The 22,295-nt window shown below is 41.0% G+C and overlaps 1 protein-coding gene across 1 annotated transcript in view; it reads right to left on the reverse strand.

Moving 5' to 3' along the window:
- The window catches only part of ELP6 (elongator protein 6), a 218,580-nt gene that overhangs the window by 140,896 nt on the left and 55,389 nt on the right, over positions 1-22,295 (reverse strand). The window lies entirely within an intron of this gene.

Raw genomic sequence — 22,295 nt, forward strand, 5'->3', positions numbered from 1 at the left:
TCTAATGAGGCTTGTCCACCTACAAATAACACAAAAACCAGCCTATAATCCTTCTTGAAGATGCGGCCTATCTGCTCCAACACTCGACCTACAAAAACAGTCATGGAAAAGACATCAAACAGCTCCTCTCCTCCTCTTGGCCTCCTAAGCCTGCGGCCAGCTTCAGATGATGTATTTTATGTTTTGTTGAACTTGGGATGTGACAAATGACCTCCAACTCACCTTGTATTTATATCTTTCACAAGGGCTTCATGTGGTGCCAACAAAACATGTCTTGAGCACATCAACACACCAAGCCAACCTAACTTATGTGCCACAAAACCCACCAGCTACATAGAAAAATTCATATCTCATGATAGACACCTCGAATTTGAGTGATTTTCGCTGCCCCTTTCTCCTCTAAGGGTCCTCTAACACCTCCATGTGTCAAATCACTCAAATGCCTCATGGTTTCACACCCACCAGCTTGGGTGCAAAGCCCACACCTTGGGTTCCAAGCCCACAAAGTACTTTTGTGGTGCTCCAACCTCCAAACCCCAAACCCTAGGGCTTGGAGTACCTCCCAAGCTACCAAATCTCAACACGTTTTTGTGAGTATCAAAATCCATTGAAGCAATTCCCTTCTTTCTTCCCAGTCTTTGGTCATCTAGATTTCACGATCGTTTCTTTACGTCATTTAAGTTGATCCCTAACTACAACTCTCTTTCTTTTAGGTGTCTTAATATTTATTGGTCCACAAGAGCCCAATCTCAATCCCCTTATGGGACGAATGCATTTACTTCTACGCTTTATGTATCAGAATTATGAGGAGTGCTTTAGGCACCTAACTTTTCCAAAACTTTAAATTTGTAAAAATTACTTTTTGACTCTCGCACAGAGCTCCCTTTCAAGAAAGCGATTTATTTGTGATTCTGAGACTTATTTTAGAAGTGGTATGAATCTCGTGAATGTTTTCCTATGCCCCTTATGATTTCCATAAATGAAATTATTCTATACTTGTATGAATATCTTGACCATTATTCTTTTGTCTCTATCTATTGTCTTGCTTCAATAATGCTAATCTAACGAATGATCAATAGAATGGACATGATTAATTATATTTTCCATATATTTAATATTTTGTGCTATCTACTCATGTTACCATGCCTGGTCCACTCATAGGTGTATGATTTAAATGTATATTATTTCTTGATATATATTGAAAATCTGAGTGTGTTGAAAAGAGGGGTACCACCTCTCGAAAAATGAAGAGGGACTTGTATCCAAGCCTGAGGAGGCTGAATTTTTTCTTGGCGGGAAAAAGGATCAAAAAGACTCTAGAGAAAATACTGCAGTGTTGAGAATATTGTCTTTGATATCAAAGCGGGTGCAGGATGTCAAAGTAGGTGCAAGATGTCAAAGTAGTTGCAGAATGCCAAAGCGGATGCAGAGTATCGTCATTGATGTCCTTGGTATGTAGGTAAGCACGAATGAGATGATGTGTTGATGAAACCCTAGGTCTAGGATTTGGTCTCCTTGGAGGATGAGCACACCCTACATTTGTTGCAGTTTTTGAAGCAACAAATCAGTGGGTTTGCCTTGGAGACCCTCACTAGTGGATTCTAATTGTCATGCTAATTTTGATGGTATGTTAAGTATTTCCAGAGCCCTCACAATTTGAGAGATATGCTTGTTTAAAATTAGTGACCCCAGCCAGTGATCCAAAGCAGTGAAAGTGACATTCTCCTTTATCTTTCATTTCCATCCTTTTACTTAAATTTTTAACATTACCATGAAATGATTCAGGATGTTTGAGAGTGGTTCCAACCTCATCAAACTTCATATGGAGAAAATAGAATTTCATATCCCATTCAAAATTCAGCGGACTTAACAGTTTTCAGGATCAATGGGATTGTGGCATTTCATTGGATTATATCATGTATGAGGGCATGTGATTGGTATTTAATCAAGAGCAACAAGCCCTATATGTACCCCAGTGTTGGTGTTATTGATTGTTGAACTCCTTTGTCATGGCCTTAGCAATTATGTACCCTTCACTCAAGTCAAAATCATTGATCAGGTATGTTAAGCTTTCTCTATCATATTATAAGGCTTGGATTAAGTTGTTTGATCAAAATTAGGCAATGTTGACTAAAATCCCTATAGAATTGAAGTAGAGGCAAAGGCTAGACAAGAGAAGAGGAATCTAGATTGTAGATGGTTGATGCTGGAATAATTAATCATTGATGTACAATGGATGGCATATCTATCTTGATTTATGTAAAAATATGCATGTTTTCATGTCTTCTACAACTAATTTGGTATTTTGGATGTTTTTTTTAATATAAATGCAAAAAAATATAAAATATATATATAGTAGATGCTTCCGAGATGCTTCGCTTCCTAGATTTTTGGAAAATGACGCTTCTGCGTCCCTGTTTCGTCCCCGCTTCTTGCAACATTGATCCAAAGCCCCAACGTTGATGACATGGAAAATTCTCTTTAGCTCCAAAGTTGATGATGTGGCATCACATTATTGGTTGAATGATGTGGCAAAGAAGGATGTTGTTTGTGGTTGAAAACCCTAAACAAGTGATGATGTGGCAATTCTAATTATTTTGGTCCAATTTTTGAGATAAGATTTATTTATTTGGTCCAATTTTGACTCCATTCAAAATACAAGTTGACCAAAATTAAGCCAAGGGATTTTTGGCTCCAAATAAATTCAAAATTCAAATGTGGGTTTTCCCACCAAAACCCTGTTGAAGAATGTAACTAGGTTCAGTCTTCATAAATGTATTTAAGTCACAATATAATGTATTTCTCAGAAGAAAGAGAAATAAAATTATTAAACTTCTTATTAAAGCATGGGTTTCATACTTGAGTCAATTTTTTTTAGGTCAAAGTCTCCATTGAAGACTTCTAGGGTTTATGTCTAGTGTCCTTGTCCATGTCATATTGTAAAGAACCCTTCTTGGGATCTATTTGTCAAAGAAGAAATTTATTTTGTTGAATTTAGGTCTTCTAGGCCTCCTCCACCAAGTCGGCCTCAAGGAAGGACAAGTAGGCATCAAACAAGGTAATTCGACCTCACAAGAGGCCTATATATTAGAGCAACTTGACCTCATTTGTGGAGCAAGAAAAGCAAGTTCGATTGGCAAAAGATTGTAGCTGGAAAAGTGCGAAATTCCAAGGAAGAGGAGGACAAGTCTAAGGGCAAAGAAGAAGGTCTCTTTCAAAGTCAAGAATTTGTTTTCTCTCTCTCTCATCTCACACATGCGAAGTTCTGGAGTTTTGTTGGAAGACCGAAATTCTACAGTTGTTGGGGACGCCGAAATTCTATAGTTGTTGGGGAGGCTGAAATTCTACAGTTGTTGGGGCGGCCAAAATTCTAGAGTAGCTGGGTCAAAAATTCTACTGCTGGATCTAAGTTCTAGATTGAAGCTGCACTTTTCAGGGCTAACATTTGGGAGACTAAGAAAAGGATATTTACAAGGAGGAAGGGTTGACATGATGGAGGAGGAAGGTCTGTGGGTCTAGAGTCTTGGTCTATCTCATCTTGTTTTTTAATCTACTGAAGGAAGGGTTCGTTGACTGGGTTTTCCCCTATATATGTGTTTTAGCCTTGGTTGTCCACCTACATCTGGTGTCCCTGAAGAACATAAGAAAGCTAATAAGAACATAAGAATATCACAAGTAATTATCAACATAAGAAAATCTTTTTGCCTTTCTAATTTTCTAACATGTTATCAAAGCTAAGGTGAAAGAAGGAAGAAAAAGGCAGATTGAAGATCTATTGAAGAAAAGTATCAAGGGTCATTAAAGAGGATCATATAAGGGGATAAGTCTACCATCCACAAGAACAATGACAAACTCAATGAATGCAGAAAGCAAACTAGAAGGAGCCTCCAACTACAAGGCCTAGAAAAAGAGAATATAATAATATATCTCATTCTCGAAAAGAATAAAGTTCTAGATCTTGTTCAAGGAAAAATCAAGAAGCCTACTGATGAATCAAGTAATGCAGATAAAGAGAAGTTTAGAGAACTTGAAATCGTGGCTATGAATCTAATAGTCGATGGAGTTGAGGATAACTTAATTCCATACATATCAAACATAAATTCCGCTCAAGAAATGTATGAGGCTCTATCCAAGGTATTCACAATCAAAAATATTGGTCAAATAGCAAGCCTCAAGAATGAACTAGGAATTGTTAAGATGACAAATGATGATATTGTTTCATCATACTTTATAAGGATATCTAGAATCAGGGATGAACTCTGAGCAATAGATGAAGTTGTCCCAGAATAGGAGCTCGTAATTATTGTCGTTCTAGGACTACCTAAATCTTGGGGTGCCTTTGCATCAAGACTCAACAGTTGAAAGGATATGCCAACATTTGAACAAATGTGGAATGCATGTAGCCAAGAAGAAGCCAGAATATCGACGGTAAACAAAAAAATGGAGAATGAGGAAGAAAACACCTCAAATGCTTACTCTGCTCATCCAAGGTTGAATATTACAATTGCCACAAGATGGGACATAACCAGAGCCATTGTCATGAGAATCCAAGAAATAAGAAGAGAGAAAGGGAACATGCAAATGTTGTTGATGAAGGACCACCAAAGAAGAACAAGATGGAAGAACCTGAAGTCAACGACTTATTTGCTAGAGATTCTTAGCGACACTATCCCTTGCATATCCTTCTATTCCAAGTTTTGGATTGTTTTCCTTTATGTTTTAATCTCTAGAATTTGTAGGTCCAACAAGGTCTTGTTAGAACAATTTTTATTTTGTTAAAGTTGTAGGTATCCCTCAAGATTGGATTAAGAGGGAGTCCTCACCATTTTACCAAAGATAAGTATCTTACTCCTTGTCTTATGATTTATCTTTTATGTTTGGTAACTGGTTTCCCTCTCTTATCAAGATGTGTTTGTATTATATGCTAATAACCTTTCTTTTTATGTTTTTCCTTGGCTAGGAAAACTTGCTAATTGCTCAAGGATCATTGAGAAAACTTCAAAGAATAGACTTGATGCATAAAAGAAGTTCTATTGAAGCCCTTCAAGCACTGATGTCCTATAAGGTTTGTTAAGAAACAACCCAAGGTATGTCTTAGCCTATAAGCTTTGTTAAAAGGTTCTCTTCATATAAAGGTATGATCATTCTTCTTTTAAATTTTGCTCTACATTACTAACATCTTTATGTCTAAGGTTTTGAATCGTAATATATTCTTGTTTGGATGATTAATCATTAAATTGAATCTACCCTCATTATATCTTGATAATTCCTATGGAACCCTAAAAGGTTCTCTATAAAACCCTAACCTAAGGGTATGTCTATAGTTATGAAACCCTAGCCTACTTAGGGTTAAATGATAAAATCTAGAAATCTTATTCTCTTGTTTAGAGTCCTGGTATTGTTACAATAAAAACCCTAGTCCTTTAGGGTTATCTATCCAAAGTTATGTATTGAATCCCTAGATATTTAGGGTTTGATGAATTAGGGTTTATGAGCAAAACCCTTTAACAAGATCCTAAGAATGAAGCCCTAACCCTCGCCTCGTCAAAATTGTTCTATTCTAACTTTAACATATTGATATTTGTGTCTTGGGTTTGCCTAGTAGATATTGTTGTATGCTTGTGTATGACATGTATATTCGAGTATGCTAACCTAATTATTGTTGCTCATATAAATTCTAGGGTTTGTAACCAAGCCCAAGTAGAAGCTTGATATTCTAGGATATGATGACATTGTTTCCGATATGATGATTAAACCTAGGGTTTGTAACAAACCCTAATAGAGTCTAAATTGTATAATAAAATTGTTATTTGATTGAATTGTTGATATCTAAGGCTTTGCGATGGAATCTAGGGTTTGTAATGGATCATAATAGAATTTGTCATATATCTCTGAAAATAATATTGAGGCCCTAGATAAAATGAGACTAATCTAAGTTTACTTTATGTTGTAGTCTAGGGTTTGTAACAGAACCCTAGCAAGAAGTTGAAGTTTAGAAGTATGTGTCTCTTGTTGATTACGTACCTAACTATGTTTAGATATTTGATGTCTAAAGTATTTGATTGCTTTTATGGTTTCACAACTTTGATATTGTTAACTTCATGCTTCTATATATATATATATATATGGTTGTTCTTGCTATTAAATTTTTGCAGGCACACATGATGTCTGTATGAGCATGATCAAGATGACCTTGATGAAGTTATAGAAGAAGATAGTAGTTGATCTCCCTAAGTTAAGAGGGAGCCTGAATAAAGAAAGGGTAGATCTCTCCAGTTGAGAGGGAGAGCATATTATGACAATGAATACTTTGAAGTAAGCATAACTACTATCGATAAATGTTCATGAAAAATCCTAATACAGTACCTCCTTGGGCTAGCACTCGAAGTCCACCGAAGCAAGGGTTGAGATCTCCGAATAGAGACACTCTTGTCCTAAACAGCACTGCAGACATGGCTTCAACTCAAGTGTGCTATGTCAAAGACACCATTTCTGAAAATGAATGAATGCCCAAAATGAGTGCCTCTTACTCTAATTATAATTCGTGGCTCCTTCTCTCCTTGTGGTCCCCACTCTCTCTCTCTCTCTCCTAATTCGCACTCCCTTATCTTTCCTCTCTCTTCCAAGAGTGTGAGTTCCCTCCTTGGGCTGAATTTCTCTTTCTTGTGGTCCCCACTTTCCACTAGAGCCGCAATATTCTCTTTTCCTTAAGTCCCGGTGTTGGAATTGCATCCTCTCCCCAAACTCATCTCTAATGCTGAAAAACAAAATTGGGGATATTAAATACTGCTAAAGTGAGCTTCCGACAAGATGAATTTGGATAACTTGATGATGATATAAGCAGCATCCGAATGAATGAAGACCCTGAAGGTTTGTGTTTAATTGTTTGTATATTTGAAATTTTTTTATTGATTGAGGTTTGTGTTTGTACAGGTAAATCTCTCCATAAAAAGGTTGAACACTCTGGAAGGCTCCTCTGCGTCCTCTGTGGCCCACACAAAAGTGCAGAGTCCCCAACCCCATAAAAGGCACCGTCTAGTGGCCTGCCAATGCCACCTCCTCTGACAAACTCCTGTCAGAGTGTGTTGATCACCCCGTGATCCCGTGTACAGACGTCATACCAAGACAACCAAGGGGGTCTATCCATAAACTGGTTGGCCACTAGTGCTAACCATGACTCCCCTAACGAATGTGCACACTCAACTGCTAGGTCACTTGTACCATCCAAGTTGTAGCCAACCGGCATACCTGGGAAATGATAGGTAGTCCCACTCGGAACCCAATGCCAGTCTGCGCTGCCGGTATCCCCAATGCCTGGAAGCTCCTGCTGAGCTACACCCAGGTCCACCACCATCTCCATAGCCCACTCCACCGAGTACCAACTCAAAATCTCTCGCCATCCAACCCCAAGAGAGGGATTGAATGCACGAACTCCTGCACATAGAACAACCCCAACATGCGGATGTTGCACCCTATGCAACTCTGATTGTCTCATCCCGCTACCTAGGTCAACACATGAGATCTTACTAGGTAGCTCTATCTCTCTCTCTCCAATGGGCAAAGGTGACCCAACAATGCTGCTAACCTAGTCATCCCCTCTGGTATGTCTAGACAACTCCACCTCTCTCAATCCAATGCATAGGGATGGGCTGATAACACTGTAGATCCTGTCAGTGCGCCTCTAAAGCGAACTGTGCTGAAATCCCAACGTGTGGTCTCTATGCTACCCCTCATCAATGGCTAGCCCAAAGGATGGTTGCACATCCTCCTCCATCATGGGCTCGACATGAGCCTCCAACTGCTCCTCCATAGACAACCCAACATGCAAGGCATGCTCATCAGTCAGTTGTAGGTGGCTGTCATTCTGAAGCTCTATCATAGACCGGGATGCCTCATCAATGGATGTGTGCTCAATTACCTCCTCCAATCTGTCTACTGGGGCTACCAAAGGAAACTCCAACAGGGGTGACTCCTGTGTCACACTAGGTGTATCCTCGTGCTCCTCCTGTGTGCCATTAGCCTCATGCTCAACCGGTTGGAACGTATCTAGATGAACTCCCTCCTCCAAGGGTATGTTCTCTCTCATCTCGTCACTACCTCTGCCTCCCATCTTTGTCTCTGCAATATTGCTACTAGCGTTTTGTTCAACAATCATGCTCCTCTTATTTCCTTCATCTGCGGGTCGACAACTATTGTTTCTTCTTGCTGCCCTTGCTGACTCTTCGAGAAGCCCTGTTTGTGTGATTTAGCCTCTAGAATTCTAGTCCACAATAGAACTTGAGCATTTGTGTGATTTAGACCCACAGCTAGCCAAAATCATGCTCTAATACCACTGTAATATTCCTAATGAAAATTTACAATGATACACAAAGCAAACATACAAAAATTACTCAAACCATCAAAACACCATTTTAATGCCAAAACTACGTTGATGAGCCATTTTATTAATAAATCATGAAGTACAATTGGTCCCTGGAAAGTATGCACCTGGGCCTGCCCTAGGCAAGCTAGCTAAGCCCAAGTGATGAATATGAGATCTCCTCCAAGAGTGCTAGCTAGTTCTCCTTGGCTCTGCGTTGAAATACCCAGAAAGTGTGTTGTTGGTTGTGTAGAATGGTTGCTAGGGCCTCCTCCAGTGCTCTGAAAATTCCGGGAATTTAACCCCGAGCTCTCCACCAATAACCCACAAAAACCCACAAAGGAATTGGCCAAATGTTGACCTCGGAATTTCGGCCCAAATTTCCCCTAGCTCCTTTAGTTGCTGGCTGAATTGGGACCCCTGTTCAACCCCTCAAATCTGCCCAGAAAATTCTACCAAATTATTTTTGATGTCCTTGTCAAAAACCCGGAAAAACCCAGAAAGGGTTTGTCCTAGTTTTGACGTTCTAAAATTGACCCCCAAATGCTTAGCCCTCCTCCACAAGCAAAAGATGTAACCTGTAGCAAATGTGTTAAGTTATGGTATGTTCTATGCTTATAACAGTTTACTTCTTTTTCTTATTATATTCCACAGATTAGCAATCACATGTACATAAAGTAAAGTGCAAATAGAACATTAAACAATCGACAGAAAACAAGCCAAGACAAAAGACACAAGATGTGGCGGCTAGCCAGGGACAAACCCCACAATGTGTGGGGAAACCCTTTGATCAAATCTTCTTTTATCTTCAATAATTCAGCAGAGAGAAATAGTACAATAAATCTGATTTATATCAGTAGTAGCAAACCCTAGATCAGCAGCATCAGCATTAGCGGCTTCATCATCAAACTAGGGCAGACGATATCTCACAAACCGATCGTCGGATCAGCTTGATTCCACCACCAAAAGTTGCGGCTTCTAGAGGAGGTTCAGATGAACCTACAGCGCAGTTCAGATGAGGAGATCTTCTAGTCCACGCAGGTCAAACTTTACTTTTGCAGTTGCAGCGTCAGTTTCGGCAGCTTCTAGCTTCAAACTAGGGCAGTCGATATCTTGCAAACCGTCCGTCGGATTGACTTGATTCCACCACCAAAAGTTGCGGCTTTCAGAGGAGGTTCAGATGAACCTACAGCGCAGTTCAGATGAGGAGATCTTCTAGTCCACGCAGGTCAATCTTTACTTCTGCAGTTGCAGCTTCAGTTTCAGCAGCTTCCGGCTTCAAACTAGGGCAGTCGATATCTTGCAAACCGTCCGTCGGATTGACTTGATTCCACCACCAAAAGTTGCGGCTTTCAGAGAAGGTTCAGATGAACCTACAGCGCAGTTCAGATGAGGAGATCTTCTAGTCCATGCAGGTCAATCTTTACTTCTGCAGTTGCAGCTTCAGTTTCAGCAGCTTCCGGCTTCACATGTGTGAGGGAGAGACCCTTTTCTGCGCAGTAGAGAAGAGACTCTTTTCTGCGCAGTAGAGAGAGATGTGATGAGATGAGTGAGTCCAAATGAGGAAAAGTCTTGTATTTATACACAATGTTGGTGTTTGAATAGATGCGACTGTTGGGCTTTTGAGCCTACATGAGTTGTAGGTCGGCTTGATAATAATTCCATAATCAAAATAAATTCATATCTCCATGAATACTTATCGGAATCGGATGATCTTTATATCAATCCTACACCTCTCGACGAGAGGAATCTAATAAAAATATTATCAGCCATGAATAAGATGACCCACATGAAGTTTGGCCCTAGTTGCCAATTTTAACACTCCCTCTCAACTAGGGAGAACTTCATCTACAATCTGTCTATCGATCGTTACTATTCATCCATCAAATGCACTGCCCTGTACAGCCTGACCCTTGCCCTGCTCGGCTCTATTCTGCCTATTCTGCTTTGTCTTGTTCTGCCCTGTACTGATCTGTACGACTCTGCTCTGTTATGCGCTGCTCTGCTTTGTTCTGTTTTTCTCTGCTTTTGTCCGAATTATGAAGAAGAAGAAATGATCGAGAATGTATCATACTGACTCAAAGTCAATCTCAGAGTATGTACCACTGATTGCAGATCAGTCTCAACCAACCTGAAGTCAGCGTCATTGTGAGTACAACTCCACTAGTCCCAGACCAGTATCATCCTCCACTGACTCAAAGTCAGTCTCCGAGTGTGTACCACTGGTCCCAGACCAGTGTCAACCGACCCGAAGTCAGCTTCATAGTAAGTACCACTCCTACCACTGGTCCCAGACCAGTATCGCAGTCTCGGAGAGTGTACCACTGGTCCCAGACCAGTCTCAACCGACCCGAAGTCAGCATCATAGTATGTACCACTCTCACTGGCCCAGACCAGTACTGCACTGACACGAAGTCAGTCTCAGAGTATGTACCACTGGTCCCAGACCAGTCTCGACCGACCCGAAATCAGTGTCATAGTATGGTACAACTCCTACAACTGGTCCCAGACCAGTATCATTGATCCCAGATCAATGGAGGTCATCCTAGCATAGGGAGTACGGTAAATACAACGATGCGTCCATCGGTACTACTATGGTCCCTAACTTCATTTCCTTGCTCATTGATCAGATGAGAGGTACTTCCCATGAGTCCTAGACTGCATGGGTAGGATGCCTCGACAGGAGAACTAATCAATCCTGTCCTCACAGGAGAACACATCAATCCTGCTACACATCAATCCAATCCTCAAAGGAGAATACATCAATCCTGCTACAATCGCCATGGAGAACACATCAACCCAGGCCTCACAGGAGAACTAATCATCCTGCTACACAAGAGCAAATCATCCTGTTCCACAAAAAAGCGAATCATCTTGTCCCACAAGAGAGCGAATCATCTTGTTTCAGTGCGCACCACCAAGGGAGGGTGAGTCACCCTGTGGTCATATGTTGCTCCAGTAGAACCGCAAGCCCTTAGAGCTCCCAGAGCTCAATGTATGCAACATGTAGGACCCTTGTACAAGGGTTTCTTGGTGACTCCAAGTCGTTTGGGAAAATCACAGATTAGATCTTTCTTTGGGGCTTTGACAAGGTGTATCGACCTATACATCATCTTAATGCGATGGAGCCTCCTTGCTCATCGACTTACCATATCCTAGATGATGTCTATCTGCTGGAGCAATCGACGAATACGAGATTCCTCAATAATCGAATCCCACCTCTGGTTGTTACAGAGAATCACAGTGGTATGTGTTCAAACAGCTCAATGAAGAGCTTCCCCAACCAGGCAACTTCATATGAGATCATACTCGTAGATATGTATCTGGTCTCAGCGGTGCTTATGGCAACCGACTTCTGCTTCCTGCTCATCCATTATATCGAAGCAGAATCCAAAGAGAAACAGCACTAAAAAGTGCTCCAGTGATCCTCCACACTACCTGCCTAATCAACATTCGAATAATCATGCAGTTTCATATTTCCGGCAATGTATCTCAATCCATGAGAGATTGTGTCCTGAAGACATCTCAGAAGATTCTTGGCACCAATCTAGTGAGGCTCAACCAAATATGAGCTCACAATGCTAACTGCAAAACATATGTTCGGACGGAGGTTCACCAAGAACATCAACGCGAATGAGTTTTTGAAACTCATAGGCATTTCCCAAATCTGGTCCGACATCACTACCATATAACTTCTGAAAGTTAAGATCCTTGAGGTAGTCACAGGCTTGCAGTCCATCATACCAAATATTTTCAGAATCTTCACCACATATTTTCCTTGAGATAGGAAAATTTCCCTTGGCTTCTGCCACACTTCAAGTCCTAGGAAATAGTGCATCGGTCCTAGGTCCTTCATTTCAAATTCAGAAGCCAACTCCCTCTTACATTTGTGAATGAGAGGGTATGCACCTGTTAGAAAGAGGTCATCCACATACAACACCAGTATGAGAGACTTGTCATCTTCAACCTTAAGGTAAAGGTTAAGATCAGCTTCACTCCTAGTGAATCCCAGCTTCATCAAGTAGCTATCGATCCTCTCATACCATTCTCGGGGTGCTTGCTTCAGCCCATAGAGAGCCTTCTTCAACCTGCATACATGAGATTTTCAATCATAAATCTCAAATCCTTCGGGTTGCTCCACATAGACTCTTCTTTGATCGAACCGTGCATGAACACGATCTTGACATCCATCTGATGTAGGTTCCATCCTTGTGAAGCCACAAAGGCTATGATCAAGCGGATGGTCGTATATCTGGCAACAGGTGCAAATATCACATCATAGTCTATACCTTCCTTCTGGGAGAAATCACGAGCAACAAGACGAGCCTTATACTATTCCGTACTTCCATCTGCTACAGCTTTATCTTGTAAAGCCATTTTGAAGTAACAATTGTCTTGTCCTGGGGTCTGGGATCTACTTCCCAGACATCGTTCTCCATAATGGTCATAGCATCCTTCCATACTTTATGCTTGACGGCATCTGAGAATGATGAAGGCTCATTTTGTATGATTGTGCTCATTCTGGTCAGGTATCCCTGATACCTGTTGGGTTTCTTACTTTCACGGAAGGTTCCTCGAGGTGAGGCATTTCCTTCAGCATCGTCAAGTAGCCCCCTAAGCCATGAAGGCCTCTTCCTGGAAGAGGAAGGCTCAAGTGGATAAATAGGATCCATTGGTTCTTCCACATCAGGCATTGTTACATCATCTACCCATAGTGACAGCTTCCACAATCGTACGGTGCCACACCATTCTGCTCTAGAGTATGTGGTGTAGTAGTCTCCCTCTTAATGCCAACCTCAGATATGCCTGAGTGAACCAACTGTAATATATCGGAGGTCTTGCTTTGACTTGAGGGGAATGGTCCCCTTTTGAGCTTTCCTTCGGCACATCCCAAACATACACCTTCTTTCTCTACTTGGAATTCGAGCATCCCTGTTACCATATGTCTTACATTGAGTAGATCTTTGTAATGAAGGTAGGCAAACCTCCAATGCCAAAGTTCGGACTGAAGAGATGTGTCATAAGACATGACAGCTACCTGACTTTCATCGACCTGATAACATGAAACCCAAGAGTAAAGGCATCTTCAACATTATTTTTCGATACACGTACCTTGTCATCGCTGAAGGTTACCTTGTAGCCTTTGTCTTCCATTGCCGAGATGGACACCAGGTTCTTTCGGAGGTCAGGTGCATTTAATACATCCCGGAATTTCTAGCCTTCTTAAATGCTTGTCCTCTTCCTTGATTGCCAGCTCTCCTTTTACCTTTGCTATTGAATTTGTCATTCCTTTGATTGCCATCAGAGGGATTTTGATCATCGTCACAGTGAGAGTCCTTTCTATCAGGGCATTCCCTTGCATAGTGACCTACTTTATTGCAAATGTAACATCGTCCTTTTCTTCCACCCTTAGGTCCAGCCTTTCCTTCTGATTTAGTCCCAGAATTATTTCTTTTCTTAGCATGAGAAGAAAAGGCAGCAGGAGGACCTTTAGGCAAGGCCATTTCTTGCTCTCCTACCCTTGTTTCTTCCTAAATGCATCTAGCCATTAATTCCTTGAAACCAAGAATTACATTATAGTTCAGAAGAGTAGTCCTGAACACGTACCATTCGGATGGTAATCCTCCAAGAGTCGTGATTGCCATTTTCCTGTCAGTAATAGTCACCCCAATAGATAGGAGATTGTTCTTGATCTCGGTGATTCTTAAGAAGTATGCTTGCATACTCTCATCTTTACCCTTCTTGATTTCCCTCAGCTTATTTTTAATAAACAAAACTTGATTTGCATCATTAACTTTAAATAAACTCACCAGTCTATTGTAGATTTCCTTGGAGGTGTCTAGTTCAGAGATGTAGGCCACCAAGCACTTGTCGATAGAGTCCCAGTGATCTTCTTTGTTTTGACTTCTCCGGTTTTCCATTTGTTCCAGGCAGCAGATGATGCATTTGATGGAGGCTCAACAATATTGCCTCTTACATGGTCCAGCACTCCTTGGTCTTCTAGGGTTAGATCGATAGACATCTTCCATCCGTGATAGTCAGCTTTCTCACGGAACTTGTCTTCGGTAAGAAAGAGTGTTGAGGACCCCATAGTTCTTTTAGGATAGCCTTGCCAATCTTCTCTTTGGTGATTGCTCTTGCTCTTGCTCGGGCTTTATCTTCACCTCAGCTCCAATACCATGTTAAGTTATGGTATGTTCTATGCTTATAACAGTTTACTTCTTTTTCTTATTATATTCCACAAATTAGCAATCACATGTACATAAAGTAAAGTGCAGATAGAACATTAAACAATCGATAGAAAAAAAAAGCCAAAACAAGAGACACAAGATGTGGCGGCTAGCCAGGGACAAACCCCAAAATGTGTGGGGAAACCCTTTGATCAAATCTTCTTTTATCTTAAATAATTCAGCAGAGAGAAATAGTACAATAAATCTGATTTATATCAACAGTAGCAAACCCTAGATCAGCAGCATCAGCATTAGCAGCTTCATCATCAAACTAAGGCAGACGATATCTCACAAACCGACCGTCGGATCGGCTTGATTCCACCACCAAAAGTTGTGGCTTCCGGAGGAGGTTCAGATGAACCTACAGCGCAGTTCAGATGAGGAGATCTTCTAGTCCACGCAGGTCAAACTTTACTTCTGCAGTCGCAGCTTCAGTTTCGGCAGCTTCCAGCTTCAAACTAGGGTAGTCGATATCTTGCAAACCGTCCGTCGAATTGACTTGATTCCACCACCAAAAGTTGCAGCTTTCAAAGGAGGTTCAGATGAACCTACAGCACAGTTCAGATGAGGAGATCTTCTAGTCCACGCAGGTCAATCTTTACTTCTGCAGTTGCAGCTTCAGTTTCAGCAGCTTTCGGCTTCAAACTAGGGCAGTCGATATCTTGCAAACCGTCCGTCGGATTGACTTGATTCCACCACCAAAAGTTGCGGCTTACAGAGGAGTTTCAGATGAACCTACAGCGCAGTTCAGATGAGGAGATCTTCTAGTCCACGCAGGTCAATCTTTACTTCTGTAGTTGCAGCTTAAGTTTCAGCAGCTTTCGGCTTCAAACTAGGGCAGTCGATATCTTGCAAACCGTCCGTCAGATTGACTTGATTCCACCACCAAAAGTTGCGGCTTACAGAGGAGGTTCAGATGAACCTACAGCGCAGTTCAGATGACGAGATCTTCTAGTCCATGCAGGTCAATCTTTACTTCTACAGTTGCAACTTCAGTTTCAGCAACTTCCGGCTTCACATGTGTGAGGGAGAGACCCTTTTCTGCACAGTAGAGAAGAGACTCTTTTCTGCGCAGTAGAGAGAGAGAGACGTGATGAGATGAGTGAGTCCAAATGAGGAAAAGTCCTCCTGTATTTATACACAACGTTGGTGTTTGAATAAATGCAACTGTTGGGCTTCTGAGCTTACATGAGTTGTAGGTCGGCTTGATAATAATTCCATAATCAAAATAAATTCATATCTCCATGAATACTTATTGGAATCGGATGATCTTTATATCAATTCTACACCTCTCGACGAGAGGAATCTAATAAAAATATTATCAGCCATGAATAAGATGACCCACATGAAGTTTGGCCCTAGTTGCCAATTTTAACAAAATGTTGTGTTTGCTGCTCTGCCAAAATGCTAGAAAAGCCCCCACAACACTTCCTCAGACTCCACCTAAAGTTTCAGCCCCTAACTCCCTTCACTCCACAACCTCCAAGCATGCCTCCTCCAAGAGTTGCGCAGTCCTTGTACTGTTGTTGCCAATTCTCTCCACAAACTCGCACTCCCTGCTGTTGGTACGAACTGGTATACGTAGGACTCCCTCCTTGGGCTGGCACTCAAAGTCCACCGAAGCAAGGGTTGAGATCTCCGCTCAGAGACACCTGTGTGCTAAACAACACCGCAGACTTGGCTTCAACTCAAGCGTGTTATGTCAAAGACAGAATTTCTGAATAGACGAATGAATGCCCAAAATGAGTGCCTCTTACTCTAATTATAATTTGTGGTTCCTTCTCTCCTTGTGGTCCCCACTCTCTCTCTCTCCCCTAATTTGCACTCCCTTCTCTTTCCTCTGTCTTCCAAGAGTGTGAGTTTCCTCCTTGGGCCAAATTTCTCTTTCTTGTGGTCCCCACTTTCCAATAGAGCCACAATATTCTCTTTTCCTCTTAAGTCCCGGTGTCGGAATTGCATCCTCTCCCCAAACTCATCTCTAAAGTTGAAAATCAAAATTGGGGATATTACATAATGTGAAGAAGTGAGCTTCTGACAAGATGAATTTGGATAACTTGATGATGATATACGCAGCATCCGAATGAATGAAGACCCCGAAGGTTTGTGTTTACTTGTTTGTATATTTGAAAGTTTATTATTGATTGAGGTTTGTGTTTGTACAGGTAAATATCTCCATAAAAAATTTGAACACTCTGAAAGCATGCTTGGACAAATGGATGTATCTATTTTGATAGGGAGAGATGAAGCATCTAATGGTGGATGCTCGAGAGGACATCTGGTCAGCCTATTTGTGTTTGATGTCCTGATCCCAAAGAGGGAGGGTGGCATTGGTCTTAGAGCTCTAACCTTGGATACGCACCTAGATCCCTAGTTTGATGGTTAGTTAGTAAGCTTGATGGTACCTAGAGTGGCTGAAAACTTTAGTCCATCTTAGTCCCCCCCGGATTGATAACCTTGGTCAGGTATCTAGTCTATGGCACTAAGTGTGCCTGAACTCTTCGTAGTTCATGTGTTTTTGAGATCTTCCATGTACTTATATATATGTATGAATATCTCCCTAGTTAAGAGGGAGTGTTGAAGAATGTAACTAGGTTGGATCTTCATAAATGTATTTTAGTCAAAATATAATGTATTGGTCAAAAGAAAGAGAAATGAAATTATTAAATCGACTTATTAAGGCATGGGTTTCATGCTTGGGTCAATTGTTTTTAGGTCAAAGTCTCCATTTAAGACTTCTATAGTTTATGTCTAGTGTCCTTGTCCATATCATATTGTAAAGAACCCTTCTTGGGATCTATTTGTCAAAGAATAAATTTATTTTGTTGTATTTTAGGTCTTCTAGGCCTCCTCCACCAAGTCGGCCTCAAGGAAAGTAATTCGACCTCACAAGAAGCCTATATATTGGAGCAACTCGACCTCATTTGTGGAGCAAGAAAAGCAAGTTCGATTGGCAGAAGATTGTAGCTAGAAAAGTGCGAAATTCCAAGGAAGAGGAGGACAAGTCTGAGGGCAAAGAAGATCTCTTTCAAAGTCAAGAATTCGTTTCCTCTCTCCCTCTCATCTCACACGTGCAAAGTTTTGGGGTTTTGTTGGAATGCCGAAATTCTGCAGTTGTTGGGGAGGCCGAAATTCTGGAGTAGTTGGGTCGAAAATTCTGCTATTGGATCGAAGTTCTAGATTGAAGCTGCACTTTGAAGGGTAAACATTTGGAAGACTAAGAAAAGGATAGTTACAAGGAGAAAGGGCTGACTTGGTGGAGAAGGAAGGTTTGTGGGTCGAGAGTCTTGGTCTATCTCATCTTGTTTTTGAATCTACTGAAGGAAGAGTTCGTTGATTGGGTTTTCCGCTATATAGGGGTTTTAGCCCTTGCTGTTTGCCTACATCTGGTGTCCCTGATCTTCATATTTTGCTTTTGATAATTGCTTGATGAAACAAAGATAAAAGAAGAACATAAGTAAGTTAATAAGAACATAAGAATATCACAAGTAATTATGAACATAAAAAAAAAAATTCTGCCTTCCTGATTTTCTAACATCAGAAGGATCATCTTCAAAGATAATCAAAGATTAAGAAGCTATCTTCAAAGATCATACTTCAAATCTATATAAGCTTGCATTTATGGAGATCACACAATATTCTTATGGCTCACATCAGCTGACAAAGAGACTCGCATTACTGTTCCTGAGGCTTGGACTTGCATTATACAGTGGCTCTCCGGTGGTCGCTATACTTTATATGTTGGCATGCTCTTTGTTTGATGTCTTTAAGTCCTTGAAGGCTAAAAGTATACAAATTTCTCTGTGGCTGTTGTGCAATTCCAAGGATCAGGGAATGAGTTTGAAGAAACTGTTGGATTAATTTATTTTTTTTCGGGTATTGACTCTTCTGCAAATTCTTTTGCATGTCTCTTACACAAGGACATTTGCTGAAGTGTGATTCTGAGCCTTTCACCATTTATCGAAGCAAATTTGAGGCACATTTTAAAAGCTACATGCAGTGTACTTCTGATGTAATTAGGAAACAACGTGACGCAATTTATGGAGAAGGTTTGGCCATATAATAGAAGCCAAATTTGAAGGTTGGAGTGAAGGCACACTTGACACAAGTTTGAAAGAGCTTATGACTGATACTAATTCTTCAAACAAACTCTGAAATTTCTAGCGGCTTTGTGGAGAAATTTCAGATCCTAAGGAAGTCGAGATTCTGGAGTGTCTTTGGCTTGGAGTATGGTTAGTAAAGGTGTGTTACGTTGGGTTTTCTTCTACAGTTGAATTCGCACTATTGAAGGGCCACTTCCAGGTACATCCAGTGAAGACTTTATCCATGTAAAGATGTCACCTACGTATGAAATTTATTAAGGCGTGGTCTTTCTGTGCAAGAAGTCGAAGTCGTGCTGGAACGTAATTTGTTTTTGGTTATTTTCCCTTGGGTTTTCACTGGAAGACAGATTCAAGTTTTGTGATCTATTGTGACCTGTGCAAGAGGAAGGTTTTTGATCCATCTCGACCTATATGAAGGTGGAGTCATTTCATATTGAAAGCCTAAATGACGTCCTTGCATGTAGCAATCCTGAGCACTCAAACATTCAATGAATTCCACCGGAGTCTGAATGTGCAGATCCTATCATTATAAACTTCCCATTATATAATTCTCTCATATTGGAATTTGAGAAACTCGCAACAATTGATGTCATCCATGTGACGGTTCTCAATTTTATAAGCAGACCAGCCAAATCAAAGAAAACCGAAGGAAGGTGCTAGTGCAGACTTTAGGGCTTACAATGATTGTGCTCTACTTCGCCCTTGCATGAAACCAATATGCTATGATCTCTGAGCTGCTTTGATTACACCCAGATGACAAATATAGAGATGTGGAATCGAATGGATGCATTGAACTTTTAGGGTTTTCAATATCAATTGTGATAAGCTTCACAACTAGTTAGCTAGCTTTCACAACTCCTCTATTGATGTGACTGGTGGGAATAGAACTATCTCTGATACTGACAATGGATCTCGATTATGATCAACGCCTGTAAATGAAGATGATTTGTATATGCATCTGGATCAACGGAAGTAAAGACACAATTGAAGTGTGTTGGTCTAAACAAAGCATGCAGATATTGAACATATGGTAGTAGACAGAACATGAGATGTAGTTATTTTATTGGGTTCTGTAATGGTTATTGCACTCATCTTCTTGGTAATATATAATGTGTTTGGGTGAGCTTGAAGAGCTCAGAGGGCTTGAGAATATGTTTTAGATGTATGCCTAATATTTGAGTCAAGTGTGAGCATGAGGTCATTAACATCTTCAAGTAGTATATTGTTGAACCAAGGTTTGTTGTTTGTAGCATGCTACTGCCAAAGGTTTGACAGAGGTACATTCAGCAGTTTGTTGTCATATCTTTTTGTTAATTTTAGATAGCAATGGTATGTTCTATGCTTAAGAAAAATTTACTTCAATTTTCCTTATTAGCCCAATATCAATTTCCAGATTAGAAATCACAATAACATGATGGTAAAAGCAGATAGAACATAAATAAAAAGCAGAAGACAAGCCAAGACAAGAGAACACAATATTTGGCGGATGCCAGAGAAAAACCCCAATGTGGGGAAACCCTTTGATCAAGTCTTCTTATTATTCTTCAAAAGTTCAGCAGAGAGAGAGAGTGCAATATACAAAATTCACTTGCCCAATTACAGTGAAATTTGTCCAGTCAAACTGCAGTCAACAGGATGCCCTAACCAGAAAGTCAACATTGGTCAACTTAGCAGAAATCTTCCTCCAAATCAGCTCAGTCAAACCCAGTCAACTCGGCCTCCAAGGATAGTCCGAATCAGCCCAAAACAGTCCCGAAAATATCAGTCAAACTCAGTCAACACAAAGTCAAACCTGCGGTCAACGCTGGTCAAACAGCTCAGAATGCCTCAATTTCTGTGCCCAGAAATGCGGCCTGCCCAAACAGAATTTCTCCAAGGAAAATCGCAGTCAAACAAGGTCAATTGTTGCCTGGTCAACGTTGGTCAACCCTTCTGCAATTCAGTCAACGCATAAAACAGAAAATTACAGACTTGTCCTTCGCACATGTGGAGGAGAGGGGCTGCCCAGAAATCCGTACACCCAATCATATGAGAGAGAGATATGTGAGTGATGAATGATGTCCAAATGAGGTAGATACACTTTCTATTTATATGCAACGTTGAGGATGAAAAGACATGTCTTTTGGGCTTCCGAGCCTACATTAGTTTGTTGGTTGACCTTGACAATTTGTCCATAAATGAAATAAATTCGTAATTCCATTTGTACATGTCCAAATGAGATGATCTTTAGATCAATCCTATAACTCTCGGAAAGAGGAATCCAATAAAAATATCAACTTCATCATATGAGTTGTCCAAGGTGGAGTTTGGCCTTAGTTGCCAAATTTAACACTCCCTCTCAACTAGCAAGAACTCCACTACCAAATCATCTGTCAATCTATACCATCTTTGACATCCCTGTTATACTCTGCTCTGCTCTGCTGAACCATGAAGAAATAATGAAGAAGAAATGATCGAGAGTGTGTCATACAACTCTCCACTAACCCGAAGTCAGTGTCCATTGATCCCAAATCAATATCAAACATCCTAGCATAGGGAGTACGATAGTACACAATGCGTTCATCGGTAGTACTATGGTCCCTATCCTCATTTCCCTACCCATTGACCAGATGAGAGGTACTTCCCATGAGTCCCGAACTGCATGGGTAGGATGTATCGGCAGGAATAGGTGAACCACTCATCCTGCTCATATGCCATAGGAGAAGGTGAACCACTCATCCTATGCATATCTCAACCATCATGGGGTATCACAGGGGAAGGTGAACCATTCACCCTCTACATCACGCACCACTGGGGGAAGATAAACCACTCACCCTATGGTCACTCATCACTCCAAGAAGTACCCTAAGCCCTCCGGAGCTCCTAGAGCTCAATATCCAAATCAAACGGGACTCTCATAAGAGGGTCTCTCCATGACTCCAAGTGATTCACAAAAGATTAAGAATTTGAACTTCCCCAAGGGCTTCGTAAGAATATTTGCGACCTGATCATCAGTCGCAATGTGATGGAGTCTTATTGCTCCTCGTTGTACCATATCTCAAATAAAGTGGTACCTGATATCAATATGCTTTGGAGCGGTCATGAAACACGGGATTCTCAGAAAGACAAATCCCACTTTGGTTGTCATAGAAGATCACAGTGGTATCCAGCACATGTCCAAATAGCTCACTAAAGAGGTTCCTCAACCAAACTAGCTTCATAGGAGGCCATACTAGCAGCAATATATTCAGCCTCAGTGGTGCTCAAAGCAACCGACTTCTGCTTCCTGCTCATCCAGGATATTGAAGCAGAACCTAGAGAGAAGCAACATCCTGATGTGCTTTTACGATCCACCTCACTGCCAGCCCAATCAACATTAGAATAACCATGGAGCCTCACATTCCCGGCAGTGTATCTCAGTCCATAGGTGATTGTGCCCCAGAGATATCTCAAGAGATTCTTGGCAGCAATCCAATGTATGTGATGAGGCTCGACCATAAACTAACTCAATGTATTCACTGCAAAACATATGTCTAGATGGGAGTTCACTAAGAACATCAAGGCCCCCATGAGTTGACGATACTCGAAATAATTTCCCAAATCAGGCCTAGCAGCGCTTCCGCATAA

The sequence above is a fragment of the Pinus tabuliformis genome, chromosome 3_2, assembly GCF_031772625.1.
Source record: "Pinus tabuliformis cultivar Carrire ecotype Pingquan chromosome 3_2, CPIR1, whole genome shotgun sequence".
NCBI lineage: Eukaryota > Viridiplantae > Streptophyta > Pinopsida > Pinales > Pinaceae > Pinus > Pinus tabuliformis.